This window comes from Bombus flavifrons, chromosome 3 (genome assembly GCF_040668555.2).
Source record: "Bombus flavifrons isolate JBK064 chromosome 3, iyBomFlav1_principal, whole genome shotgun sequence".
Taxonomy (NCBI): domain Eukaryota; kingdom Metazoa; phylum Arthropoda; class Insecta; order Hymenoptera; family Apidae; genus Bombus; species Bombus flavifrons.
This window is the reverse complement of record NC_138444.1, coordinates 8,829,837-8,839,138: the sequence shown is the minus strand read 5'-3', so window position 1 is coordinate 8,839,138 and position 9,302 is coordinate 8,829,837. Positions and strand designations below refer to the sequence as shown.

Below are 9,302 nucleotides of genomic sequence, written 5' to 3'. Positions count from 1 at the left end.
GCGAGCCATTAAAAGACTTCCAATCCCTCCACCTTTTCGTCACCTGAATCAATAGCCCAAAGACAAACCAGCACGCACCCCCGTTCACCAAAGCGATCCACGTGGTGCATTCGACGCGGATCATCAGACAGAGCTTCGAGTGTCCAGAAAATCTTGAAAACCACTCCGTGGCTGGCGGATCTCGCGTCAAGCATCCGGGGGTGGCATTTCTCTCCGAGGAACGTCTCATTACGCGCGGCGAGACGAATGGATCTCGTTACGATTACGGAGGCAGGGGGCGAGAGCGAAATCGTCGTCGGTTGCCCGTCAACAGAATGGACGACGAGCGACGTAACCAACGTTATTTTTTCTTCTTCCTCCCCCCCCCCTCCCCTCCTCCTGTTAGTACTGACAGAGGCGGCAGGGACAAGAAGAGATCGGTCGCGTAGGGGTGGCGCGACACAGGGCATGGCGAGACGAGGATCGGAGAGGGGAGAAATAATTTAAAAGCTGAATTGAATTTTTCGTCCTCGGAGTCTTTCGTTCGGGCATTGGGAAGCGGACAATGGCTCAATGGCGATGTATCAAGGAAAGTCGACTCGCGGGAGAGGCCAGCATTGTATCGGCCTTTCCTCGTGCCTCCCTGCCTCTATCCACCCGGCACACATTCACCCAAACATCGACGCTTTCACTCGCGTCGCTGGCTTCTTGCTTCCCGACTCCTCGATGCAGGTCCGCCACTGCACGTCGCCTCCTTCCCTTCGACCAGGCAACCCCTGATCCTGTGGCCGTGCTACATTCAGATATATCCGTTCGTGATATTCGAATACGTATGTAAAGGGAGTGGCAGCGAGGGTGCACGTTTATGTTTGTAGGTGGTATAACTGGTCCGTTTGCTGCATAATATTCTGATAACCGTATAACGTCACAGGACATTGCGTTGATTCTACTAAGATCCATGGGTAGGAGAATGTCGTTGTGGGTTGCAGGAATTGCGAGTTGTTAGGGAGGTGGGTTAATGTGCAGCTTTTGTAAGGTTGACGTGAATAGTGGGATGAGTCGGGTATTTAAGACACTTGGTATTTTCATAAGATATTAGGGGTGATTTCGGAGGTACGCCTGTTGATGGTTCATAGGTAAATAGAATTATCGGAGCAATGTATTTTAGTCTATGATAGATTACAAATTTCTAATGGAAAATTGTATTTTCATATCCATTGGTGATTTTTAGACGACCTCCTTTGAAACTTAACTGATCAACTCCATTTTTAACAAGTTAGTTTACAAGTAAGCAAACAAGGGAAACATGATTTAATATTTCAGTAAAGATATTAATGTAAAATTGAAACAGTAAATAAGGCATATTAACAACCATCCTTTCATATCTTTTTCGAACTTGAGAAACTTTGAAATGATAGAAGAACACAGCTAACAAGTAAATAAGCGAATAAGTTTAGTGAAACAATCTAAAAAACATCTTTCTGCAAAAAAAAAATCCTCCCCCTCTACCAAGAAAATGAAAGCCATCCATACGCTTTAAGCAGATCCAGGATAAACATCTACATATTGCGCTATTAAAATTCATTCCTCCTCACGATTCAAGGACTCGAATAAATACTGCCACTACATCCTGCGATTCTTCTTCGATCTAGCTGACGGGACTGGAGGAATCTTGGGCCAACTTCGACTAACCCCTGGTTCCGCCCTGAACCGAGAAAGGAACAGGAGGAGCTAGCCATTCGTCTTCGTAGAACAAAGTGCGGCGATCTACTTTCCTGGCCGAATGTGAATCCGATGCAAATTCTACGGTGGATCACGACAATAGACGTCCTAGCAATATGGTAATGTCCTCCCACGTCGATTCCCCGACTTAATCGACTCTGTGTGTGAATCGTCACTGTATGCGTGCACGAACATTTTCTCTCTGTTACACAGCTGCCCGTGAGAAGGGTTTGTTGGAAGAGATTGCGAACTCGATACCGGCCGTATATGTGAATATTGCGTTGCATTGATAATGTAACATTGTGCCGGTGAGCAGATACGCACGATGAAGATCGTCGATGCATTCGACCGAGTCCTACCGCGAATAAACGCTCAACCAAAGGAAATTGATGCCTCGGATTTGCTTGGGGTAGAACTACCACGCCACTTATAGAATAGAAATTTTAATTTCTTTTCAGAGGTTATTTCGAAGTTTTTATATACTCGATACTACTGACGTACATGTTGCGTCGATTTATGTAATATATATAATTTATTATAAATACATTAGTTATTAGACTCTAATGAGTAACACGTCTAATAAGTAATATTGCGTCTTTATTTTTATACGTTTTAGTAAAATGGCTTAGGTACCGAATAAAGTAGTGAGCAATAATGTTCGTATTATATTATGAAGAACATTGACATTAAAACATTATTATGTAGACATTTCAAGTACGTTTCAATTGGAAAAGCACAACTATAAAATTGTAATGAAAAGATTGAAAAATTGTAAAAATGATATCCTAAAAATTAATTGATTTATCATGAAACTTACCATTGTCATCAAATTACCTGTTACCATTCCACACAGGACACCTAATCCAAATCATTCCAAAAAATTCCATCGATTTAATTAACAGTTTCTCCCGTACATTAGCGCGACGCATTACTCAGGGACAAAGAGCGCGAAAGAATTAGAGGGCGGTGGGCATAACTTTTCATTCGATCCGGGAGCGTGTGCACCGACTGTCCCGTTTATCCCTTTATCTTCTCCGGTTTTTCCTCTTCTTTCCCTCTTCGGCAGATGCCGTCTCGCGCCCGCGCGAAGAGGCGAGAGATCCGGCCACGGAAACGTACAAAGGGTGGAGACAAAGGGAAGCGCCGCCCTCGAGATACTAGAACAATGGAGGCCGAACAATGGGCCGATGCTGGAAATTTAACCGATGATCGAAAGTGTCCCCCCTTCGTCGTTCAGCCAACTATTTTCCATCGAGCCCTGTCCCCGCTCGATAATGCTCGCTTTCTTTTCGTCGCGAACCCCTCTTTCGTCTGTCTCGTCGCGCGCTTTTTTTCCTCTTCCAACCCGAATTAATTAGTCCGAGGAACTAATAGGTCTCCGCCGGATGAACGCGGTTCGCGCGTGCCGATCGTTAAAGGGCGAATTTATCGCGCAGCCCTTGGCCATTATTTTCAAACCAAACACACGATTGTTTTCTGCCGTGGATTTTCATAACGAATTCTTTTCTACTCTCCTTTTTTCTTGAGATGGGAATTGTGAGTTATAACGGAGAGTTGAAAGTAATTCAATTTTAGAATTCGAATAGGATTCTATTTGTATCAATGGCAATATTTGAGTATTTTCTATGAAAGAATTCTATAATGATTTTGATACAGACGCACATGTTGCGTCGATTAAATTATCTGATATGTTTGGTTAATACGAGATATATTAAATTTCATATCATTTAATAGTATGCATTTTCACGATTATAGAAATTTAATGTTAGGAAAATGAAATGTATCTAAATGTATATTAAAAAACGCTTCACTGGAAAATAAGTAAAGTCCATATAATATACAGATACTATTTCTAACCACTGTCTACATTATCATGCTGCCAGTTAGATTTACAAACCAATCGTCTCGTACCAAACAATAATTATTTGGATCTGACCAAACGTATCTTTAAAACGCGTGGTTGAAATTAACAAAAACTAACACCTGGTCCTACTCTGCAGAAAAATTATCGTTGAACGCAAACAAGGCGTGAATTTTCTACTCTCGTCATACGATCGCAGAACTTTTTCTTTGAAAAGGTGAATTTATTCCCGGATTCGAATGGGGAACGAGAAAAAGTGGAGGAAAGGGAGAGAGAGAGAGAGAGAGGAGAGAGAGAGAGAGAGAGAGAGAGAAAGAGAAAGAAAAAAATAAACAGACAGTCAAGCCGGATGTTACGATAGTCGAGTATCGGTAGCCGGTCAGTCCCTTGAAAAGAATCAGTTTAATGGAGATCGAGTGTTTATGAGAGGGCTCGGGCGAGAGGGTCCGCAGAGACAGAGGGAGAGTGCGGATGAAGGAAGGAGGATACGCGTGGCAAAGTTGCCCGCCGAACCGGAACTCGAGAGCATACCCCCGCGTTGCTCCTGTACCGGCTGGTCCGAGTCAGTCCGATAAAAACTGTCAAACCTCCACCAACTTCCACCTGAAAAAATCATACATAGCCGTGTGAATGTACGAGCTCAGAAGCGTTAGGTGCTGGGTACCTTTGTTCGTCTACTCTTTTTTTAGTAAACGTTCGGGATAAATCAACCCCGAAAGTCAAGATGGTTCGGTTTTGGTATTCGACCATGTGTTGGTATTTGAGTTTGAAAATTTTATTTACGAGATGCTAGCACTACTAGAGTAATTTGTAGTTTTCTGTTGCGATAGCATTTTATATATATTGAATTTTGGAGGATTTGGATGATTTTTGGTGAAATATACAAGCAAAAATTTGTTTCTTTTTGTATTGCTTTTTTTTGTTCTTAGTAGGTAAACTTTCCAATTTTATTTCTTTTGTTTTGTTTCATACAAATCTTATAGCTTACTCGTAAGTAGTTGTTGTCTTAACCTCGTGTCTCGATTTATGTCATGTCACAGTTTGGCTGTCAAGATTATATTTTGGTTAATTTCTAAATGTTAATCATTGTTAAACAGAGCGTCAATCTTTATATTCTTTATTTTCGTCTTATTTTAGTTTGTGAAAACACCATTTATATTAATAGTAGTTTAAACGCAACTATTATTATTCAAAGTTGACATACAATATCTTTCGCTAAAATAAGTATATAAATATCTTGCGTAAAACAAGGAAAGATTTATACATTAGGGTTAATAATTCCCCCAAATCTTTTTCAATAGCTTCTTTATCGCAAGAGGGCGTCGAAATGATCAGCCTCAGTCTGCCAAACGAACACGAGCCCGTCAACCCCTTCTCCTGGTAGAATTCTGTTGGAAGCTGACGAGAATAACGACGAGCATCCCCGGGGAATCGAATTGAAGAAAGCGTGTTCCGAAATCAACCGCGGTCTCGTTACTTCAAACACAAAAATCGAAGGTCTCAGGCAAAAGGGAGCACTACCCCTCGTGGTTCCTAATCAGAGATCAGTCCACCGCAACGACGAAGACTACTGCGTTACGGCGACGACGACAACGACAACGCGATGTCGTGAACGACAAAGCCGCGACAATGCCGACAGGAAGACGACGAGAGAGGACCCGGGCCACCCCGTGACATCGCACAAAGCGACGCACGATGTGTGTTCGTTGTACGGGCGCGTTTGTACAAATGCAAAGGCAGGCAGGCGAACACGTGAAATCGATTTCAAGCAAATAATCGGATACTCGGTTCAGGGGCGGCTACGAGAGTACGCTTTGCATCTATGTATGCGCTTGCTTGTACCTCTCTATGTACATGTACACGCGTATATACATACCTATACATACATATATACACATATACGTGAAAGAAGGTGGAGTGGTGGGTGAGTGGGTGGCAGCGGAGAAGGTTGGAGGAAGAAGAGAAGTCTCTGAGTTCGGTACGGGGAGAAAACGGTGGAGGAAGAAGAAGAAGTAGGAGGAGGAGGAGGAGCGTAGTCGCATAATTCAGAATCGACAAAGCGGCAGATTATGGAAATAGAGTCCCTGAGTCGGAGACAGAGTTCTCTCTCTTTAGATCGAGCCCTCTCTGTCTATCCAACTTCTTCTCCTCCACCTATGAACCTCCGTCTCTCTCTTTTGCTCGCGTTGCTCGTGTTGGAAGCCGTACGGTGTTGCCATGACGACCATTGTGCCACACTCTCTTCCACCTCCACCTTCACTCCACCTTCTCGGGCCCCCCTCTACTTCCTCCACCTACTCACTCGTCAAGCTCCAACACAGCGCCTCCACCAACGAACCTTCCCCCTCTCCTGCCAGCGACTACAGCGCCACCGTCCCCGCCCCCCTCTTAGCCACCCAACAACCGATCCAGCAACCCCACCGTGTGTACCTCATCTCTCTAACGACTTGTTGTTAATGTTGTATCAACTCACCCTGTAAACAGCCTCTTTCTCTCTCCCTCCAGTTTCTTCTATTTCTCTCTCTGTCTTGCTTTTAGAGTATCTCTTACCCTTTCCGTTGTGTCTTCCCCCGTTTCTCTACGTCTTGCTCTCCTTCAACCCTGCCCTTCCTATTCCACTCTCTCGTCCCGCTGTCTGTAAACCAACCAGCCGGTTGTGCGCGCTCGCTCACCAGCAAGTTGAGCGTGTGCACGAGCAAAGGTGTCGCGGGGGTGGACTTTTTAGAAGGCGTAACTGGTGTTCGAATTTTTCAGGTGTCAGGTTCTTCTGCCTCCTCAGAAGTTTTCGGGTGTTTTTGTAGTTTCATTATTCCGTTACGAAGCAAGCTTCTCTTCTTTTTGGTACACTGAGCTGCTCCCTGTTTCCGGAAACGGAGGGCAGACGCAGGACTATTTGGAAGCGTAACTAAAGTGCTCTATCGGTGGAGGTATTTAAGGTGCTCTGGATATCCGAAAGATACTGAAGTTTGGCGCCTTCTATTTCTGATTCTTATACTACTTACTAATATGTAGACTGTTCATGTAAATTCGTGTTTTTGTAAGTGGAAATAAATGTACATCGCAAATATGTATGTAATTCCTTTTCAGTTGAAACTGTATTTAATAATCATTTAAAATTTGGAATTTGTATTAAAATTTCACGAATGAGGTTAGTATTATATTGTTCTAAATTATAGTTATCGTAGTTTACGTCATTTCATGCAGAATAATTTGTCAAGGGGTCGAGAGGATAGGAAACGTCGATTCCGCATGATTCTGCGGTACGCGGCATCCTTTCTAGAAAATCGGCCACGAAAAAAAAAAAAGGTCACGGCACGTCAATATAATTAATGATCTATCTGGTTGTTTCAGCCATGACAAAAAGAAGACAGACTCGCTGGTTCCTGCAACCGGTCTTCCGGAAAAACATCGTTTACCGGCATGACGTCGTCGAAGAGACTTCGATTACCAATTACGCATGTGCGCTTCGACTATTTGCAGCTGGGGGAATAAAAAATGGTATCAATATTTTAATACGTTCCTATTTATGCTTATTGAGAAGTAGAAGTTAGTAGAATATATGACTAGTATTTCATCTTTTAAGGATCAGACAATTGGTATTAATAGAATTGATCACTTTGATATTTTAAATAGCTCATGCTATAATCATTTATTACATACCACATTCCTTTTTGTTTTATCATTCTTACTCTGTATTCTGTTTTATTAAGAACACTTCTACTATCGTCATACTATATAATTAATAGATAGACAATAAAATATCCAACATAAAGTATAGCTCCATCAATCCAACAATCCCAAACCAATTACATCAGCGAACATACGCTACATACAAAACCAATGCCAGTTCAGCGACTAATCGTTCGTCGGCGTCGCGACGTCAAACGTCGATACCGTCTCCCATTTCTGGCTTTCTTCGGTTCCAGGGAACGCGGTCATACATCGAGTCCGATCCGGATGAATGTAATCGCTCCAGTATAAGTCGACAATGAGCGCAGTTAGCGTACACGGTGTATCAGGTACATAAACGGAAACGAAGACAGAGTCGAAGACAAACGGCGAATAGCGAGAAAGAGAGAAGAAAGGGAGAAAGACGCGTAACGGCGTCGTCGTCGGCGTTACATTATATAATGACACAGAACGGATTAATCCTAGCGGCGGCGTCGCGGCGGCAACTCGGCCAGCATAATAGATATGCTCTTTCTTTGTTTCGTCCGCTCATAATGGCCGCGCCTCGCAAGAAAACGCGGAACACGGAGCATTATGCACTCCGCCGAGACGAACGAGAATAAACCGAGTCTGAATAGCTTTCTGAGTTTGTTTCCTTTCCTATTCCCCCACCGTTCCTTTCTTTCTTTTCTCTCCTTTCTCAGCGTTCTTTCTTTTCTTTTCTCCTCTGTTCCGCACTCCACCTTTCTTCTTCCACCCACCCCTTTCACTATCCCCCATTTTACGGAAGATGCACAGCAGCTTGATTTCGTATTTGCGATCTTTGTTTGGTCTGACCGATAAGTTTTTGAAATTGGGATAGACTGATCTTTCGTTTGCCTGATGTTGTGCCTGGTGAGTAATTGCGAAGATATTCGATGCTATTGGCTTGATTTGGCATGTTTGATCTATTTATATCTATCATGCAATAGGTAGAAAACTTGCAGACAGATTCCAAACACGATCCAAATCACTGAGTCTTTTGGATACACTGGTAGAATTTTCGTACCATTTTTATTTCGTAATTGTATGATAAATACCTGTATTATTAATGTAGTATTGTATTTAAAAAAAAGTATTCTTTGTGTCAGTAGTTTCTTAATAAGTTTCTTGGTCTGTGTACCCATGGAAAATATATAAGATAGAATTACTAACAAGAGAAAGTAACGAAATTCCTTATCGGTAGATTCACCTGTGCCGAATATTCATAAAATAGATGCACATCAGGACATCGAGGGATAAATTGCACAACGGTAACGTTTTAAAGACGAAAATGCGCTAGAAAGAATATAAAGGAAATAAATAAAGGATCGAAGTTGTCCCACTCTGAACATTCTGTTGCTTAGCACGCGTGCTTTCATACGGATCTACGGTTCAAAGAAGATTCTTCTTAACGACCGTATCAATTCGCATTTTCTACCATTCACGCAGCTCCTAATCCTCGGCACAGCCCCGTGCACAGCGTGCCGGGTCCTGCTCCAGGACTTTTATGCCTAGCCCCATCGCGAGCTATATCTACGACAACCGACATAAATCGTCGCGCGCGTCGACTTGCTTCCAAACGACCCTTGCGGCTCTGGAATCACTGGCGAAATGTGTCGCGTTCTTTTTAGGAATGATATCAAATAGAAAAAATAGTTTTGATAGTGTAGTTAAAATAAGTAGCGGGAGGTTTCATGCAAATTGTAGAAATTTGTAAAAAATAAACATTAATGGAGAGAGAAGTGGAAATTTGAATATTGTAATTATATGCGAAAGACTGAATTATGAAGTGTTTTTGTTTGGTGTAGTTTTGTTTCTGGATTTGCTATGTATCCTTTATGTGAGATCATTTTTCAATATCTTTATAATAAACAATACTTAAGAGAACTGCGATAATTAAGGAAATATATCAGGGAACACTCTTAATTGGACAGTGAATATGTAGCTACTGAATTCTTGGAATTAGTATTGTAATAATCATGTAAGATACGTTCGTATCGAGTTAGTATACAGTATACAAGCCTGTCAGAGAATTCACGGAAGATGGATG

At 42.4% G+C, this 9,302-nt stretch overlaps 1 long non-coding RNA gene across 2 annotated transcripts; it reads left to right on the top strand.

Moving 5' to 3' along the window:
* Positions 1-6,208: 6,208 nt before the first annotated feature.
* On the top strand, positions 6,209-8,987 carry LOC138178039 (uncharacterized). 2 transcript variants are annotated; one of them, XR_011172584.1, is made up of 3 exons: positions 6,209-6,822; positions 6,914-7,060; positions 7,489-8,987. It is a non-coding gene; the product is annotated as an uncharacterized LOC138178039 (long non-coding RNA). The 2 variants fall into 2 exon arrangements; XR_011172583.1 differs by having other exon boundaries at positions 6,209-7,060.
* Positions 8,988-9,302: the final 315 nt, after the last annotated feature.